Genomic DNA, 20041 nt, shown 5'->3' with positions numbered 1-20041 from the left:
AGATTAAAGCTCCCTCTACACTGTCCCCATCAAACACTCCCAGGACAGGTACAGCACGGGGTTAGATACAGAGTAAAGCTCCCTCTACACTGTCCCCATCAAACACTCCCAGGACAGGTACAGCACGGGGTTAGATACAGAGTAAAGCTCCCTCTACACTGTCCCCATCAAACACTCCCAGGACAGGTACAGCACGGGGTTAGATACAGAGTAAAGGTCCCACTACACTGTCCCCCATCAAACACTCCCAGGACAGGTACAGCATGGGATTAGATACAGAGTAAAGCTCCCTCTACACTGTCCCCATCAAACACTCCCAGGACAGGTACAGCACGGGGTTAGATACAGAGTAAAGCTCCCTCTACACTGTCCCCATCAAACACTCCCAGGACAGGTACAGCACGGGGTTAGATACAGAGTAAAGCTCCCTCTACACTGTCCCCATCAAACACTCCCAGGACAGGTACAGCACGGGGTTAGATACAGAGTAAAGCTCCCTCTACACTGTCCCCATCAAACACTCCCAGTACAGGTACAGCACGGGGTTAGATACAGAGTAAAGCTCCCTCTACACTGTCCCCATCAAACACTCCCAGGACAGGTACAGCACGGGGTTAGATACAGAGTAAAGCTCCCTCTACACTGTCCACATCAAACACTCCCAGGACAAGTGCAGCACGGGCTTAGATACAGATTAAAGCTCCCTCTACACTGTCCCCATCAAACACTCCCAGCACAGGTACAGCACGGGGTTAGATACAGATTAAAGCTCCCTCTACACTGTCCCCCATCAAACACTCCCAGGACAGGTACAGCATGGGATTAGATACAGAGTAAAGCTCCCTCTACACTGTCCCCATCAAACACTCCCAGGACAGGTACAGCACGGGGTTAGATACAGAGTAAAGCTCCCTCTACACTGTCCCTATCAAACACTCCCAGGACAGGGACAGCACGGGGTTAGATACAGAGTAAAGGTCCCACTACACTGTCCCCATCAAACACTCCCAGGACAGGGACAGCACGGGGTTAGATACAGAGTAAAGCTCCCTCTACACTGTCCGCATCAAACACTCCCAGGACAGGTACAGCACGGGGTTAGATACAGAGTAAAGCTCCCACTGCACTGTCCCCATCAAACACTCCCAGGACAGGTACTGCACGGGGTTAGATACAGAGTAAAGCTCCCAGTACACTGTCCCCATCAAACACTCCCAGGTCAGGTACAGCATGGGGTTAGATACAGAGTAAAGCTCCCTCTTTCACTGTCCCCATCAAACACTCCCAGGACAGGTACAGCACGGGGTTAGATACAGAGTAAACTCCCTCTACACTGTCCCCATCAAACACTCCCAGGACAGGTACAGCATGGGGTTAGATACAGAGTAAAGCTTCCTCTACACTGTCCCCATCAAACACTCCCAGGACAGGTACAGCACGGGGTTAGATACAGAGTAAAGCTCCCTCTACACTGTCCCCATCAAACACTCCCAGGACAGGGACAGCACAGGGTTAGATACAGAGTAAAGCTCCCTCTACACTGTCCCCATCAAACACTCCCAGGACAGGTACAGCACGGGGTTAGATACAGAGTAAAGCTCCCTCTACACTGTCCCCATCAAACACTCCCAGGACAGGTACCGCACGGGGTTAGATACAGAGTAAAGCTCCCTCTGCACTGTCCCCATCAAACACTGCCAGGACAGGTACGGCACGAGGTTAGATACAGAGTAAAGCTCCCTCTACACTGTCCCCATCAAACACTCCCAGGACAGGGACAGCACGGGGTTAGATACAGAGTAAAGCTCCCTCTACATTGACCCCATCAAACACTCCCAGGACAGGTACAGCACGGGGTTAGATACAGAGTAAAGCTCCCTTTACACTGTCCCCATCAAACAATCCCAGGACAGGTACAGCAGGGGTTAGATACAGAGTAAAGCTCCCTCTACACTGTCCCCATCAAGCACTCCCAGGGCAGATACAGCACGGGGTTAGACACAGAGTAAAGCTCCCTCTACACTGTCCGCATCAAACACTCCCAGGACAGGTACAGCACGGGGTTCGATACAGAGTAAAGCTCCCTCTACATTGACCCCATCAAACACTCCCAGGACAGGTACAGCACGGGGTTAGATACAGAGTAAAGCTCCCTCTACACTGTCCCCATCAAACACTCCCAGGGCAGATACAGCACGGGGTTAGATACAGAGTAAAGCTCCCTCTACATTGACCCCATCAAACACTCCCAGGACAGGTACAGCACGGGGTTAGATACAGAGTAAAGCTCCCTCTACACTGTCCCCATCAAACACTCCCAGGCCAGGTACAGCACGGGGTTAGATACAGAGTAAAGCTCCCTCTACACTGTCCCCATCAAACACTCCCAGGGCAGATACAGCACGGGGTTAGATACAGAGTAAAGCTCCCTCTACACTGTCCCCATCAAACACTCCCAGGACAGGTACAGCACGGGGTTAGATACAGAGTAAAGCTCCCTCTACACTGTCCCCATCAAACACTCCCAGGACAGGTACAGCACGGGGTAAGATACAGAGTAAAGCTCCCTCTACACTGTCCCCATCAAACACTCCCAGGACAGGGACAGCACGGGGTTAGATACAGACTAAAGCTCCCTCTACACTGACCCCATCAAACACTCCCAGGACAGGTACAGCACGGGGTTAGATACAGAGTAAAGCTCCCTCTACACTGTCCCCATCAAACACTCCCAGGACAGGTACAGCATGGGGTTAGATACAGAGTAAAGCTCCCTCTACACTGTCCCCATCAAACACTCCCAGGACAGGTACAGCACAGGGTTAGATACAGAGTAAAGCTCCCTCTACACTGTCCCCATCAAACACTCCCAGCACAGGTACAGAGTAAGGCTCCTTCCAGGACAGGAAAGAAAGAGAGACTTGCATTATTCATACATATTTATTTCATTAACAGAATAGCCAGCATGAATTTCCCATCCTCAAGGTTGTTGGCCATTTCATGGTTATTCAGAATCACACTGTGCGTCTGGATAGATGAGGATAGTTGGTTTTTGCTGTCTTGTTCTTTGTTCTTTAGGGTTTTGGCCAAGGGTGGGCTCATGACCGGTCCAGGCTTGGAGGGCCGAGGGGCCTGTTCCTGTGCTATCTTGTTCCCTGTTCTATGTTCCTTCCCTCAAGATTATTAGTGCCCCAGATTGGATTTTAAAATAAACCAGTCAATACCGGGATACTGGGGGTGATTCTCCGAGCCCCGTGCCGGGCCAAAGAATCGGAGCAACCTCCGAGGTGCGGGAAATCGGTGCCATTTGCGCCGGCACGTTTGGCGAAAGGTCGGCAGCGGGCCGCTGGAATCGGCAGGGCCCCCGATTCTCCAGCCCGGATGGGCCGAGCGGCCGCTCCAACACGACAGAGTCCCGCCAGCGCCGTTCACCCCTGGTCGCTGCCGGCGGGAACTCTGCGGGATCGCTCGGGGGCGGCCTGTGGGGTTGGGGAGGGGAGCTCCCTCACTGGGGGGGGCCACCGATGGTGCCTGGCTCGCGATCGGGGCCCACCGACCGCCGGGCCGGCCTCTCTGTCGGCGGGCCTCCTTTCCTCCACCGGCAATGTTATATCCCTGCGCCATTGTTGTGCGGGGCGGCCTGGGGGAGGACGGCCACTGCGCATGCCCGGGACCCAAGGTGGCCTGTGGGGCGCCGAGACCCCGCCTCCGCGCCGAGACCCCGCCTCCGCGCCGAGACCCCGCCCCCGCGCCGAGACCCCGCCCCCGCGCCGAGACCCCGCCCCCACGCCGAGGCCCCGCCCCCGCGCTGAGACCCCGCCCCCGCGCCGAGACCCCGCCTCCGCGCCGAGACCCCGCCTCCGCGCCGAGACCCCGCCTCCGTGCCGAGACCCCGCCTCCGCGCCGAGACCCCGCCTCCGCGCCGAGGCCCCGCCCCCGCGCTGAGACCCCGCCCCCGCGCCGAGACCCCGCCTCCGCGCCGAGACCCCGCCTCCGCGCCGAGACCCCGCCCCCGCGCCGAGACCCCGCCCCCGCGCCGAGACCCCGCCCCCGCGCCGAGACCCCGCCCCCGCGCCGAGACCCCGCCCCCGCGCCGAGACCCCGCCTCCGCGCCGAGACCCCGCCTCCGCGCCGAGACCCCGCCCCCGCGCCGAGACCCCGCCCCCGCGCCGAGACCCCGCCTCCACGCCGAGACCCCGCCCCCGCGCCGAGACCCCGCCTCCGCGCCGAGACCCCGCCCCCGCGCCGAGACCCCGCCTCCGCGCCGAGACCCCGCCTCCGCTTTTTACTCCGGCATCGGCACTTCGACTCCCGTTGGGAGAATCCCGCCCACGATCTTTTTACTCTGGATTCATTCAGTGTATTTTTTTAATTCCCCATCTGTCACAATGGCATTTAAACTCATGCTGTCACATCCGAAACTCTGGCTCAGCAGGTCTGGAGCACAGGCACCATTATACCAAAGCGGTTTATATCCGATCAAGTATTTGTCAATTAATAAACCAAATAAAACATACAAAGAAAATAGAAGCAGGAGGCCATTCAGCCCCTCGAGCCTGCTCCGCCATTCATTATGATCCTGGCTGATCGTCAGGTTCAATACCCTGATCCCGCCTCCCCCCCCATATCCCTCGATCCCTTTAGCCCCCAGAGCTGTATCTAATTCCTGCTTGAAATTACACAGCGTTTTCACCTCAACTACTTTCTGTGGGAGTGAATTCCACAGATTCGCCGCTCTCTGGGTGAAGAAATTTCTCCTCACCTCAGTCCTAAAAGGTTTATCCCTGACCCTCAAACTATGACCCCGAGTTCTGAACTCCCCCACCATCGGGAACATTCTTTCTGAATCTACCGTCTAATCCTGGTAGAATTTTATAAGTTTCTATGAGATCCCCTCTCACTCTCCTAAACTCCAGTGAATATAATCCTAACCGACTTAGTCTTTCCTCATGTGACAGTCCCGCCACCCCAGGAATCAGTCTGGTAAACCTTCGCTGCTCTCCCTCCACAGCAAAAACATCCTTCCTCAGATCAGGACACCAAAACTGCTCACAATACTCCAGATGTGGCCTCACCAATGCCCTTTACAATTGCAGTAACATGTCCTACAAAACCCGGTTAAAGTTCAACAAGTTTGTTTCGAATCACGAGCTTTTGGAGCACAGCTAACATTCACGTGAGAAGGAGCTGTGCTCCGAAAGCGAGTGATTCGAAACAAACCTGTTGGACTTTAACCTGGTGTTGGAAGACTTCTTACTGTGCTCACCCCAGTCCAGCGGCAGCATCAATCTCTACAATTGCAGTAGACCATCACAGAAGAGACAGAGTAGTTAATGTTCATGTGAAATTTTATATCCACCCAAGTGGACAAGAGACGAGGCAAATTATTGTCATCTTGTCTGCAATATGTTACCATGCCTGTGATCCACACCCTCAGTGCTTCCGACAGTGCGGCGCTCTATCCACAGAGACGTCTGACACTGCGGCACTCCCTCAGCACTGACCCTCTGACAGTGTGGCACTCCCTCAGTACTGACCCTCTGACAGTGCGGCACTCCCTCAATACTGACCCTCAGACAGTGCAGCACTCCCTCAGTACTGACCCTCTGACAGTGCAGCACTCCCTCAATACTGACCCTCTGACAGTGCAGCACTCCCTCAATACTGAACCTCTGACAGTGCAGCACTCCCTCAGTACTGACCCTCAGACAGTGCAGCACTCCCTCAGTACTGACCCTCTGACAGTGCAGCACTCCCTCAATACTGACCCTCAGACAGTGCAGCACTCCCTCAGTACTGACCCTCTGACAGTGCAGCACTCCCTCAGTACTGACCCTCCGACAGTGCAGCACTCCCTCAGTACTGACCCTCTGACAGTGCGGCACTCCCTCAGTACTGACCCTCTGACAGTGCAGCACTCCCTCAGTACTGACCCTCTGACAATGCGGCACTCCCTCAGTACTGACCCTCCGACAGTGCAGCACTCCCTCAGTACTGACCATCCGACAGCTGACCCTCTGACAGTGCAGCTCACCTTCGGTACTGACCCTCTGACACTGCAGCACTCCCTCAGTACTGACCCTCTGACAGTGCAGCACTCCCTCAGTCCTGACCCTCTGACAGTGCAGCACTCCCTCAGTCCTGACCCTTCCAGTGTGGCACTCCCTCAGAACTGATCCTCTGACAGGACAGCAGTCCCTCAGTACTCACCCTCTGACAGTGCAACGCTCCCTCAGTACTGACCCTCTGACAGTGCAGCACTCCCTCAGTACTGACCCTCTGACAGTGCAGCACTCCCTCAGTACTGACCCTCTGACAGTGCGGCACTCCCTCAATACTGACCATCTGACAGTGCGGCACTCCCTCAGGACTGACCATCTGACAGTGCGGCGCTCCTTCAGTACAGACCCTCTGACAGTGCAGCACTCCCTCAGTACTGACCCTCTGACAGTTCGGCACTCCCTCAGTCCTGACCCTCTGACAGTGCAGCGTTCCCTCAGTACTAACCCTCTGACAGTGCAGCGTTCCCTCAGTACTGATCCTCTGACAGTGCGGCACTCCCTCAGTACAGTACCTCAGAAATTGCGGCACTCCCATCAGTACAGACCCTCTGACAGTGCGGAGCTCCCTCAGTACTGACCCTCTGACCGTGCAGCACTTCCTCAGTACTGACTCTCCGACAGTGCGGCACTCCCTCAGTACAGACCCTCTGATAGTGCAGTACTCCCTCAGTGCTGACCCTCTGACAGTGCAGTACTCCCTCAGTATTGACCCTCTGACAGTGCGGCGCTCCCTCAGTACAGACCCTCTGACAGTGCGGCGCTCCCTCAGTACTGACCCTCTGACAATGCGGCACTCCCTCAGTACGGATCCTCTGACAGTGCAGCACTCCCTCAGTACTGACCCTCTGACAGTGCAGCACTCCCTCAATACTGACCCTCTGACAGTGCGGCACTCCCTCAATACTGACCCTCAGACAGTGCAGCACTCCCTCAGTACTGACCCTCTGACAGTGCAGCACTCCCTTAGTCCTGACCCTCAGACAGTGCAGCACTCCCTCAGTACTGACCCTTCCACAGTGGGGCACTCCCTCAGAACTGGTCCTCTGACAGGACAGCAGTCCCTCAGTACTCACCATCTGACAGTGCAACGCTCCCTCAGTACTGACCCTCTGACAGTGCAGCACTCCCTCAGTACTGACCCTCTCACAGTGCAGCACTCCCTCAGTACTGACCCTCTGACAGTGCGGCACTCCCTCAATACTGACCATCTGACAGTGCGGCACTCCCTCAGTACTGACCATCTGACAGTGCGGCGCTCCCTCAGTACTGACCCTCTGACAGTGCAGCACTCCCTCAGTACTGACCCTCTGACAGTGCGGCACTCCCTCAGTACTGTACCTCTGACAATGCGGCACTCCCTCAGTACTGATCCTCTGACAGTGCGGCACTCCCTCAATACTGACCCTCAGACAGTGCAGCACTCCCTCAGTACTGACCCTCTGACAGTGCAGCACTCCCTCAATACTGACCCTCTGACAGTGCAGCACTCCCTCAATACTGAACCTCTGACAGTGCAGCACTCCCTCAGTACTGACCCTCTGACAGTGCAGCACTCCCTCAGTCCTGACCCTTCCAGTGTGGCACTCCCTCAGAACTGATCCTCTGACAGGACAGCAGTCCCTCAGTACTCACCCTCTGACAGTGCAACGCTCCCTCAGTACTGACCCTCTGACAGTGCAGCACTCCCTCAGTCCTGACCCTCTGACAGTGCAGCACTCCCTCAGTCCTGACCCTTCCAGTGTGGCACTCCCTCAGAACTGATCCTCTGACAGGACAGCAGTCCCTCAGTACTCACCCTCTGACAGTGCAACGCTCCCTCAGTACTGACCCTCTGACAGTGCAGCACTCCCTCAGTACTGACCCTCTGACAGTGCAGCACTCCCTCAGTACTGACCCTCTGACAGTGCGGCACTCCCTCAATACTGACCATCTGACAGTGCGGCACTCCCTCAGGACTGACCATCTGACAGTGCGGCGCTCCCTCAGTACAGACCCTCTGACAGTGCAGCACTCCCTCAGTACTGACCCTCTGACAGTGCGGCGCTCCCTCAGTACTGACCATCTGACAGTGCGGCGCTCCCTCAGTACAGACCCTCTGACAGTGCAGCACTCCCTCAGTACTGACCCTCTGACAGTTCGGCACTCCCTCAGTCCTGACCCTCTGACAGTGCAGCGTTCCCTCAGTACTAACCCTCGGACAGTGCAGCGTTCCCTCAGTACTGACCCTCTGACAGTGCGGCACTCCCTCAGTACTGATCCTCTGACAGTGCGCCACTCCCTCAGTACAGTACCTCAGAAATTGCGGCACTCCCATCAGTACAGACCCTCTGACAGTGCGGAGCTCCCTCAGTACTGACCCTCTGACCGTGCAGCACTTCCTCAGTACTGACCCTCCGACAGTGCGGCACTCCCTCAGTACAGACCCTCTGATAGTGCAGTACTCCCTCAGTACTGACCCTCTGACAGTGCAGTACTCCCTCAGTATTGACCCTCTGACAGTGCGGCGCTCCCTCAGTACAGACCCTCTGACAGTGCGGCGCTCCCTCAGTACTGACCCTCTGACAATGCGGCACTCCCTCAGTACGGATCCTCTGACAGTGCAGCACTCCCTCAGTACTGACCCTCTGACAGTGCAGCACTCCCTCAGTACTGACCCTCTGACAGTTTGGCACTCCCTCAGTATTTACCCTCTGACAGTGTGGCACTCCCTCAGTACTGACCCTCTGACAGTGCAGCACTCTCTCAGTACTGACCCCCTGACAGTGCAGCACTCCCTTAGTACTGACCCTCTGACAGTGCAGCACTCCGTCAGCACTGACGCTCTGACAGTGTGGCACTCCCTCAGTACTGACCCTCTGACAGTGCAGCACTCCCTCAGTACTGACCCCCTGACAGTGCAGCACTCCCTCAGTACTGACTCTCTGACAATGCAGCACTCCCACAGTACTGACCCTCTGACAGTGCAGCTCTCCCTCTGTACTGACCCTTTGACAGTGCAGCACTCCCGCAGTACTGACCCAATGACAGTGCAGCGCTCCCTCAGTACTGACCCTCTGACAGTGCGGCACTCCCTCAGTACAGACCCTCTGACAGTGCGGTGCTCCCTCAGTACTGACCCTCTGACCGTGCGGCACTCGCTCAGTACTGACCCTCTGACAGTGCGGCACTCCCTCAGTACTGGCCCTCTGACAGTACAGCACTCCCTCAGTACTGACCCTCTGACAGTGCAGCACTCCCTCAATACTGACCCTCTGACAGTGAAAACGAAATGAAATGAAATTAAAATCGCTTATTGTCACAAGTAGGCTTCAAATGAAGTTACTGTGAAAAGCCCCTTAGTCGCCACATTCCGGCGCCTGTTCGTGGAGGCTGATACGGGAATTGAACCGTGCTGCTGGCCTGCCTTGGTCTGCTTTCAAAGCCAGCGATTTAGCCCTGTGCTAAACAGTCCCTGTAACAGTGCGGCACTCCCGCAGGACTGACCCTCTGAATAAGAAGGGTGCAGTCACAATGTTGGGGGTATACTACAGGCCTCCCAACAGCCAGCGGGAGATAGAGGAGCAGATAGGTAGACAGATTTTGGAAAAGAGTAAAAACAACAGGGTTGTGGTGATGGGAGACTTCAACTTCCCCAATATTGACTGGGACTCACTTAGTGCCAGGGGCTTAGACGGGGCGGAGTTTGTAAGGAGCATCCAGGAGGGCTTCTTAAAACAATATGTAGACAGTCCAACTAGGGAAGGGGCGGTACTGGACCTGGTATTGGGGAATGAGCCCGGCCAGGTGGTAGATGTTTCAGTAGGGGTGCATTTCGGTAACAGTGACCACAATTCAGTAAGTTTTAAAGTACTGGTGGACAAGGATAAGAGTGGTCCGAGGATGAATGTGCTAAATTGGGGGAAGGCTAATTATAACAATATTAGGCGGGAACTGAAGAACATAGATTGGCGGCGGATGTTTGAGGGCAAATCAACATCTGACATGTGGGAGGCTTTCAAGTGTCAGTTGAAAGGAATACAGGACCGGCATGTTCCTGTGAGGAAGAAAGATAAATACGGCAATTTTCGGGAACCTTGGATGACGAGTGATATTGTAGGCCTCGTCAAAAAGAAAAAGGAGGCATTTGTCAGGGCTAAAAGGCTGGGAACAGACCAAGCCTGCGTGGAATATAAGGAAAGTAGGAAGAAACTTAAGCAAGGAGTCAGGAGGGCTAGAAGGGGTCACGAAAGGTCATTGGCAAATAGGGTTAAGGAAAATCCCAAGGCTTTTTACACGTACATAAAAAGCAAGAGGGTAGCCAGGGAAAGGGTTGGCCCACTGAAGGATAGGCAAGGGAATCTATGTGTGGAGCCAGAGGAAATGGGCGAGGTACTAAATGAATACTTTGCATCAGTATTCACCAAAGAGAAGGAATTGGTAGATGTTGAGTCTGGAGAAGGAGGTGTAGATAGCCTGGGTCACATTGAGATCCAAAAAGACGAGGTGTTGGGTGTCTTAAAAAATATTAAGGTAGATAAGTCCCCAGGGCCTGATGGGATCTACCCCAGAATACTGAAGGAGGCTGGAAAGGAAATTGCTGAGGCCTTGACAGAAATCTTTGTATCCTCACTGTCTTCAGGGGATGTCCCGGAGGACTGGAGAATAGCCAATGTTGTTCCTCTGTTTAAGAAGGGTAGCAAGGATAATCCCGGGAACTACAGGCCGGTGAGCCTTACTTCAGTGGTAGGGAAATTACTGGAGAGAATTCTTCGTGATAGGATCTACTCCCATTTGGAAGCAAATGGACGTATTAGTGAGAGGCAGCACGGTTTTGTGAAGGGGAGGTCGTGTCTCACTAACTTGATAGAGTTTTTCGAGGAGGTCACTAAGATGATTGATGCAGGTAGGGCAGTAGATGTTGTCTATATGGACTTCAGTAAGGCCTTTGACAAGGTCCCTCATGGTCGACTAGTACAAAAGGTGAAGTCACACGGGATCAGGGGTGAGCTGGCAAGGTGGATACAGAACTGGCTAGGCCATAGAAGGCAGAGAGTAGCAATGGAGGGATGCTTTTCTAATTGGAGGGCTGTGACCAGTGGTGTTCCACAGGGATCAGTGCTGGGACCTTTGCTCTTTGTAGTATACATAAATGATTTGGAGGAAAATGTAACTGGTCTGATTAGTAAGTTTGCAGACGACACAAAGGTTGGTGGAATTGCGGATAGCGATGAGGACTGTCAGAGGATACAGCAGGATTTAGATTGTCTGGAGACTTGGGCGGAGAGATGGCAGATGGAGTTTAATCCGGACAAATGTGAGGTAATGCATTTTGGAAGGTCTAATGCAGGTAGGGAATATACAGTGAATGGTCGAACCCTCAAGAGTATTGAAAGTCAAAGAGATCTAGGAGTACAGGTCCACAGGTCATTGAAAGGGGCAACACAGGTGGAGAAGGTAGTCAAGAAGGCATACGGCATGCTTGCCTTCATTGGCCGGGGCATTGAGTATAAGAATTGGCAAGTCATGTTGCAGCTGTATAGAACCTTAGTTAGGCCACACTTGGAGTATAGTGTTCAATTCTGGTCGCCACACTACCAGAAGGATGTGGAGGCTTTAGAGAGGGTGCAGAAGAGATTTACCAGAATGTTGCCTGGTATGGAGGGCATTAGCTATGAGGAGCGATTGAATAAACTCGGTTTGTTCTCACTGGAACGAAGGAGGTTGAGGGGAGACCTGATAGAGGTATACAAAATTATGAGGGGCATAGACAGAGTGGATAGTCAGAGGCTTTTCCCCAGGGTAGAGGGGTCAATTACTAGGGGGCATAGGTTTAAGGTGAGAGGGGCAAGGTTTAGAGTAGATGTACGAGGCAAGTTTTTTTACGCAGAGGGTAGTGGGTGCCTGGAACTCACTACCGGAGGAGGTAGTGGAAGCAGGGACGATAGGGACATTTAAGGGGCATCTTGACAAATATATGAATAGGATGGGAATAGAAGGATACGGACCCAGGAAGTGTAGAAGATTGTAGTTTAGTCGGGCAGCATGGTCGGCACGGGCTTGGAGGGCCGAAGGGCCTGTTCCTGTGCTGTACATTTCTTTGTTCTTTGACAGTGCGGCACTCCCTCAGTACTGACCCTCTGACAGTGCGGCACCCCCTCAGTACTGACCCTCTGACAGTGCAGCGCTCCCTCAGTACTGACCCTCTGACAGTGCGGCACCCCCTCAGTACTGACACTCTGACAGTGCGGCGCTCCCTCAGAACTGACCCTCTGACAGTGCGGCGCTCCCTCAGTACTGACCCTCTGACAGTGCAGCACTCCCTCAGTACTGACCCTCTGACAGTGCGGCACTCTCTCAGTACTGACCCTCTGACAATGCGGCGCTCCCTCAGTACTGACCCTCTGACAGTGCAGCACTCCCTCAGTACTGACCCTCTGACAATGCGGCACTCCCTCAGTACTGATCCTCTGACAGTGCGGCACTCCCTCAGTACTGACCCTCTGACAGTGCAGCACTCCCTCAGTACTGACCCTCTGACAGTGCGGCACTCCCTCAGTACTGACCCTCTGACAGTGCGGTACTCCCTCAGTACTGACCCTCCGACAGTGCAGTACTCCCTCAGTACTGACCCTCTGACACTGCAGCACCGCCTCAGTACTGACCCTCTGACAGTGCAGCACTCCCTTAGTCCTGACCCTCAGACAGTGCAGCACTCCCTCAGTACTGACCCTTCCACAGTGGGGCACTGCCTCAGAACTGGTCCTCTGACAGGACAGCAGTCCCTCAGTACTCACCATCTGACAGTGCAACGCTCCATCAGTACTGACCCTCTGACAGTGCAGCACTCCCTCAGTACTGACCCTCTCACAGTGCAGCACTCCCTCAGTACTGACCCTCTGACAGTGCGGCACTCCCTCAATACTGACCATCTGACAGTGCGGCGCTCCCTCAGTACTGACCCGCTGACAGTGCGGCACTCCCTCAGTACTGACCCTCAGAAATTGCGGCACTCCATCAGTACAGACCCTCTGACAGTGCGGCGCTCCCTCAGTACTGACCCTCTGACAATGCGGCACTCCCTCAGTACAGTCACTCTGACAGTGCGACACTCCCTCAGTACTGACCCTCTGACAATGCGGCACTCCCTCAGTACAGTCCCTCTGACAATGCGGCACTCCCTCAGTACTGACCCTCTGACAGTGCGGCACTCCCTCAGTATTGACCCTCTGACAGTGCGGCGCTCCCTCAGTACAGACCCTCTGACAGTGCGGCGCTCCCTCAGTACTGACCCTCTGACAATGCGGCACTCCCTCAGTACGGATCCTCTGACAGTGCGGCACTCCCTCAGTACTGACCCTCTGACAGTGCAGCACTCCCTCAGTACGGACCCTCTGACAGTGCGGCACTCCCTCAATACTGACCCTCAGACAGTGCAGCACTCCCTCAGTACTGACCCTCTGACAGTGCAGCACTCCCTCAATACTGACCCTCTGACAGTGCAGCACTCCCTCAATACTGACCCTCTGACAGTGCAGCACTCCCTCAGTACTGACCCTCTCACAGTGCAGCACTCCCTCAGTCCTGACCCTCTGACAAAGCGGCACTCCCTCAGTACTGACCCTCTGACAGTGCGGCACTCCCTCAGTACTGATCCTCTGACAGTGCGGCACTCCCTCAGTACTGACCCTCAGAAATTGCGGCACTCCATCAGTATTGACCCTCTGACAATGCGGCACTCCCTCAGTACTGACCCTCCGACAGTGCAGCACTCTCTCAGTACTGACCATCCGACAGCTGACCCTCTGACAGTGCAGCTCACCTTCGGTACTGACCCTCTGACACTGCAGCACTCCCTGAGTACTGACCCTCTGACAGTGCAGCACTCCCTCAGTCCTGACCCTCTGACAGTGCAGCACTCCCTCAGTCCTGACCCTCAGACAGTGCAGCACTCCCTCAGTACTGACCCTCGGACAGTGCGGCACTCCCTCAGAACTGATCCTCTGACAGGACAGCAGTCCCTCAGTACTTACCCTCTGACAGTGCAACGCTCCCTCAGTACTGACCCTCTGACAGTGCAGCACTCCCTCAGTACTGACACTCTGACAGTGCAGCACTCCCTCAGTACAGACTCCCTGACAGTGCAGCACTCCGTTAGTACTGACCCTCTGACAGTGCGGCACTCCCTCAGTACTGACCCTTCCACAGTGTGGCACTCCCTCAGAACTGATCCTCTGACAGGACAGCAGTCCCTCAGTACTTACCCTCTGACAGTGCAACGCTCCCTCAGTACTGACCCTCTGACAGTGCAGCACTCCCTCAGTACTGACACTCTGACAGTGCAGCACTCCCTCAGTACAGACCCCCTGACAGTGCAGCACTCCCTTAGTACTGATCCTCTGACAGTGCGGCACTCCGTCAGTACTGACCCCCTGACAGTGCAGCACTCCCGTAGTACTGACCCTCTGACAGTGCGGCACTCCCTCAGTACTGACCCTCTGACAGTGCGGCACTCCCTCAATACTGACCATCTGACAGTGCGGCACTCCATCAGTACTGACCCTCTGACAGTGCTGCACTCCCACAGGACTGACCATCTGACAGTGCGGCGCTCACTCAGTACTGACCCTCTGACAGTGCGGCACTCCCTCAGTACTGACCCTCTGACAGTGCAGCACTCCCTCAGTACAGTCCCTCTGACAGTGCGGCACTCCCTCAGTACTGACCCTCTGACAGTGCAGCACTCCCTCAGTACTGACCCTCTGACAGTGCGGCACTCCCTCAATACTGACCATCTGACAGTGCGGCACTCCCTCAGTACTGACCATCTGACAGTGCGGCGCTCCCTCAGTACAGACCCTCTGACAGTGCTGCACTCCCACAGGACTGACCATCTGACAGTGCGGCGCTCACTCAGAACTGACCCTCTGACAGTGCGGCACTCCCTCAGTACTGACCCTCTGACAGTGCGGCACTCCCTCAGTACTGACCCTCTGACAGTGCAGCACTCCCTCAGTACTGACCCTCTGACAGTGCGGCACTCCCTCAGTACTGACCCTCTGACAGTGCGGCACTCCCTCAGTCCTGACCCTCTGACAGTGCAGCGTTCCCTCAGTACTGACCCTCTGACAGTGCGGCACTCCCTCAGTACTGACCCTCTGACAGTGCAGCACTCCCTCAGTACTGACCCTCTGACAGTGCAGCACTCCCTCAGTACTGACCCCCTGACAGTGCAGCACTCCCTTAGTACTGACCCTCTGACAGTGCGGCACTCCCTCAGTACTGACCCCCTGACAGTGCAGCACTCCCTCAGTATTGACCCTCAGAAATTGCGGCACTCCATCAGTACAGACCCTCTGACAGTGCGGCGCTCCCTCAGTACTGAGCCTCTGACAATGCGGCACTCCCTCAGTACTGACCCTCTGACAGTGCAGCACTCCCTCAGTACAGACCCCCTGACAGTGCAGCACTCCCTTAGTACTGACCCTCTGACAGTGCGGCACTCCCTCAGTACTGTACCTCTGACAATGCGGCACTCCCTCAGTACTGACCCTCAGAAATTGCGGCACTCCATCAGTACAGACCCTCTGACAGTGCGGCGCTCCCTCAGTACTGACCCTCTGACAATGCGGCACTCCCTCAGTACAGTCACTCTGACAGTGCGACACTCCCTCAGTACTGACCCTCTGACAATGCGGCACTCCCTCAGTACAGTCCCTCTGACAATGCGGCACTCCCTCAGTACTGACCCTCTGACAGTGCGGCACTCCCTCAGTATTGACCCTCTGACAGTGCGGCGCTCCCTCAGTACAAACCCTCTGACAGTGCGGCGCTCCCTCAGTACTGACCCTCTGACAATGCGGCACTCCCTCAGTACGGATCCTCTGACAGTGCGGCACTCCCTCAGTACTGACCCTCTGACAGTGCAGCACTCCCTCAGTACGGACCCTCTGACAGTGCGGCACTCCCTCAATACTGACCCTCAGACAGTGCAGCACTCCCTCAGTACTGACCCTCTGACAGTGCAGCACTCCCTCAATACTGACCCTCTGACAGTGCAGCACTCCCTCAATACTGACCCTCTGACAGTGCAGCACTCCCTCAGTACTGACCCTCTCACAGTGCAGCACTCCCTCAGTCCTGACCCTCTGACAAAGCGGCACTCCCTCAGTACTGACCCTCTGACAGTGCGGCACTCCCTCAGTACTGATCCTCTGACAGTGCGGCACTCCCTCAGTACTGACCCTCAGAAATTGCGGCACTCCATCAGTATTGACCCTCTGACAGTGCGGCACTCCCTCAGTACTGACCCTCCGACAGTGCAGCACTCTCTCAGTACTGACCATCCGACAGCTGACCCTCTGACAGTGCAGCTCACCTTCGGTACTGACCCTCTGACACTGCAGCACTCCCTGAGTACTGACCCTCTGACAGTGCAGCACTCCCTCAGTCCTGACCCTCTGACAGTGCAGCACTCCCTCAGTCCTGACCCTCAGACAGTGCAGCACTCCCTCAGTACTGACCCTCGGACAGTGCGGCACTCCCTCAGAACTGATCCTCTGACAGGACAGCAGTCCCTCAGTACTTACCCTCTGACAGTGCAACGCTCCCTCAGTACTGACCCTCTGACAGTGCAGCACTCCCTCAGTACTGACACTCTGACAGTGCAGCACTCCCTCAGTACAGACTCCCTGACAGTGCAGCACTCCGTTAGTACTGACCCTCTGACAGTGCGGCACTCCCTCAGTACTGACCCTTCCACAGTGTGGCACTCCCTCAGAACTGATCCTCTGACAGGACAGCAGTCCCTCAGTACTTACCCTCTGACAGTGCAACGCTCCCTCAGTACTGACCCTCTGACAGTGCAGCACTCCCTCAGTACTGACACTCTGACAGTGCAGCACTCCCTCAGTACAGACCCCCTGACAGTGCAGCACTCCCGTAGTACTGACCCTCTGACAGTGCGGCACTCCCTCAGTACTGACCCTCTGACAGTGCGGCACTCCCTCAATACTGACCATCTGACAGTGCGGCACTCCATCAGTACTGACCCTCTGACAGTGCTGCACTCCCACAGGACTGACCATCTGACAGTGCGGCGCTCACTCAGTACTGACCCTCTGACAGTGCGGCACTCCCTCAGTACTGACCCTCTGACAGTGCAGCACTCCCTCAGTACAGTCCCTCTGACAGTGCGGCACTCCCTCAGTACTGACCCTCTGACAGTGCAGCACTCCCTCAGTACTGACCCTCTGACAGTGCGGCACTCCCTCAATACTGACCATCTGACAGTGCGGCACTCCCTCAGTACTGACCATCTGACAGTGCGGCGCTCCCTCAGTACAGACCCTCTGACAGTGCTGCACTCCCACAGGACTGACCATCTGACAGTGCGGCGCTCACTCAGAACTGACCCTCTGACAGTGCGGAACTCCCTCAGTACTGACCCTCTGACAGTGCGGCACTCCCTCAGTACTGACCCTCTGACAGTGCAGCACTCCCTCAGTACTGACCCTCTGACAGTGCGGCACTCCCTCAGTACTGACCCTCTGACAGTGCGGCACTCCCTCAGTCCTGACCCTCTGACAGTGCAGCGTTCCCTCAGTACTGACCCTCTGACAGTGCGGCACTCCCTCAGTCCTGACCCTCTGACAGTGCAGCGTTCCCACAGGACTGACCATCTGACAGTGCGGCACTCCCTCAGTACTGACCCTCTGACAGTGCGGCACTCGCTCAGTCCTGACCCTCTGACAGTGCGGTACTCCCTCAGTACTGACCCTCCGACAGTGCAGCACTCCCTCAGTACTGACCATCTGACAGCTGACCCTCTGACAGTGCAGCTCACCTTCGGTACTGACCCTCTGACACTGCAGCACCGCCTCAGTACTGACCCTCTGACAGTGCAGCACTACCTTAGTCCTGACCCTCAGACAGTGCAGCACTCCCTCAGTACTGACCCTTCCACAGTGGGGCACTCCCTCAGAACTGGTCCTCTGACAGGACAGCAGTCCCTCAGTACTCACCATCTGACAGTGCAACGCTCCCTCAGTACTGACCCTCTGACAGTGCAGCACTCCCTCAGTACTGACCCTCTCACAGTGCAGCACTCCCTCAGTACTGACCCTCTGACAGTGCGGCACTCCCTCAATACTGACCATCTGACAGTGCGGCACTCCCTCAGTACTGACCATCTGACAGTGCGGCGCTCCCTCAGTACTGACCCTCTGACAGTGCAGCACTCCCTAAGTACTGACCCTCTGACAGTGCGGCACTCCCTCAGTACTGTACCTCTGACAATGCGGCACTCCCTCAGTACTGATCCTCTGACAGTGCGGCACTCCCTCAGTACTGACCCTCAGAAATTGCGGCACTCCATCAGTACAGGCCCTCTGACAGTGCGGCGCTCCCTCAGTACTGACCCTCTGCCAATGCGGCACTCCCTCAGTACAGTCACTCTGACAGTGCGACACTCCCTCAGTACTGACCCTCTGACAATGCGGCACTCCCTCAGTACAGTCCCTCTGACAATGCGGCACTCCCTCAGTACTGACCCTCTGACAGTGCGGCACTCCCTCAGTATTGACCCTCTGACAGTGCGGCGCTCCCTCAGTACAGACCCTCTGACAGTGCGGCGCTCCCTCAGTACTGACCCTCTGACAATGCGGCACTCCCTCAGTACGGATCCTCTGACAGTGCGGCACTCCCTCAGTACTGACCCTCTGACAGTGCAGCACTCCCTCAGTACGGACCCTCTGACAGTGCGGCACTCCCTCAATACTGACCCTCAGACAGTGCAGCACTCCCTCAGTACTGACCCTCTGACAGTGCAGCACTCCCTCAATACTGACCCTCTGACAGTGCAGCACTCCCTCAATACTGACCCTCTGACAGTGCAGCACTCCCGCAGTACTGACCCTCTCACAGTGCAGCACTCCCTCAGTCCTGACCCTCTGACAAAGCGGCACTCCCTCAGTACTGACCCTCTGACAGTGCGGCACTCCCTCAGTACTGATCCTCTGACAGTGCGGCACTCCCTCAGTACTGACCCTCAGAAATTGCGGCACTCCATCAGTATTGACCCTCTGACAGTGCGGCACTCCCTCAGTACTGACCCTCCGACAGTGCAGCACTCTCTCAGTACTGACCATCCGACAGCTGACCCTCTGACAGTGCAGCTCACCTTCGGTACTGACCCTCTGACACTGCAGCACTCCCTGAGTACTGACCCTCTGACAGTGCAGCACTCCCTCAGTCCTGACCCTCTGACAGTGCAGCACTCCCTCAGTCCTGACCCTCAGACAGTGCAGCACTCCCTCAGTACTGACCCTCGGACAGTGCGGCACTCCCTCAGAACTGATCCTCTGACAGGACAGCAGTCCCTCAGTACTTACCCTCTGACAGTGCAACGCTCCCTCAGTACTGACCCTCTGACAGTGCAGCACTCCCTCAGTACTGACACTCTGACAGTGCAGCACTCCCTCAGTACAGACTCCCTGACAGTGCAGCACTCCGTTAGTACTGACCCTCTGACAGTGCGGCACTCCCTCAGTACTGACCCTTCCACAGTGTGGCACTCCCTCAGAACTGATCCTCTGACAGGACAGCAGCCCCTCAGTACTTACCCTCTGACAGTGCAACGCTCCCTCAGTACTGACCCTCTGACAGTGCAGCACTCCCTCAGTACTGACACTCTGACAGTGCAGCACTCCCTCAGTACAGACCCCCTGACAGTGCAGCACTCCCTTAGTACTGACCCTCTGACAGTGCGGCACTCCGTCAGTACTGACCCCCTGACAGTGCAGCACTCCCGTAGTACTGACCCTCTGACAGTGCGGCACTCCCTCAGTACTGACCCTCTGACAGTGCGGCACTCCCTCAATACTGACCATCTGACAGTGCGGCACTCCATCAGTACTGACCCTCTGACAGTGCTGCACTCCCACAGGACTGACCATCTGACAGTGCGGCGCTCACTCAGTACTGACCCTCTGACAGTGCGGCAC

General features: G+C 55.9%; 1 protein-coding gene across 1 annotated transcript in view; it reads right to left on the bottom strand.

The window, feature by feature from the left end:
- LOC140429943 (ciliogenesis and planar polarity effector 1-like) overlaps positions 1-20041 on the bottom strand; it is a 687141-nt gene that overhangs the window by 580453 nt on the left and 86647 nt on the right. The window lies entirely within an intron of this gene.

This window comes from Scyliorhinus torazame, chromosome 9 (genome assembly GCF_047496885.1).
Source record: "Scyliorhinus torazame isolate Kashiwa2021f chromosome 9, sScyTor2.1, whole genome shotgun sequence".
In the NCBI taxonomy this organism is placed as follows: Eukaryota; Metazoa; Chordata; class Chondrichthyes; order Carcharhiniformes; family Scyliorhinidae; genus Scyliorhinus; species Scyliorhinus torazame.
The sequence above is the reverse complement of the archived record's forward strand: the minus strand, read 5'-3'. Positions and strand labels throughout refer to the sequence as shown.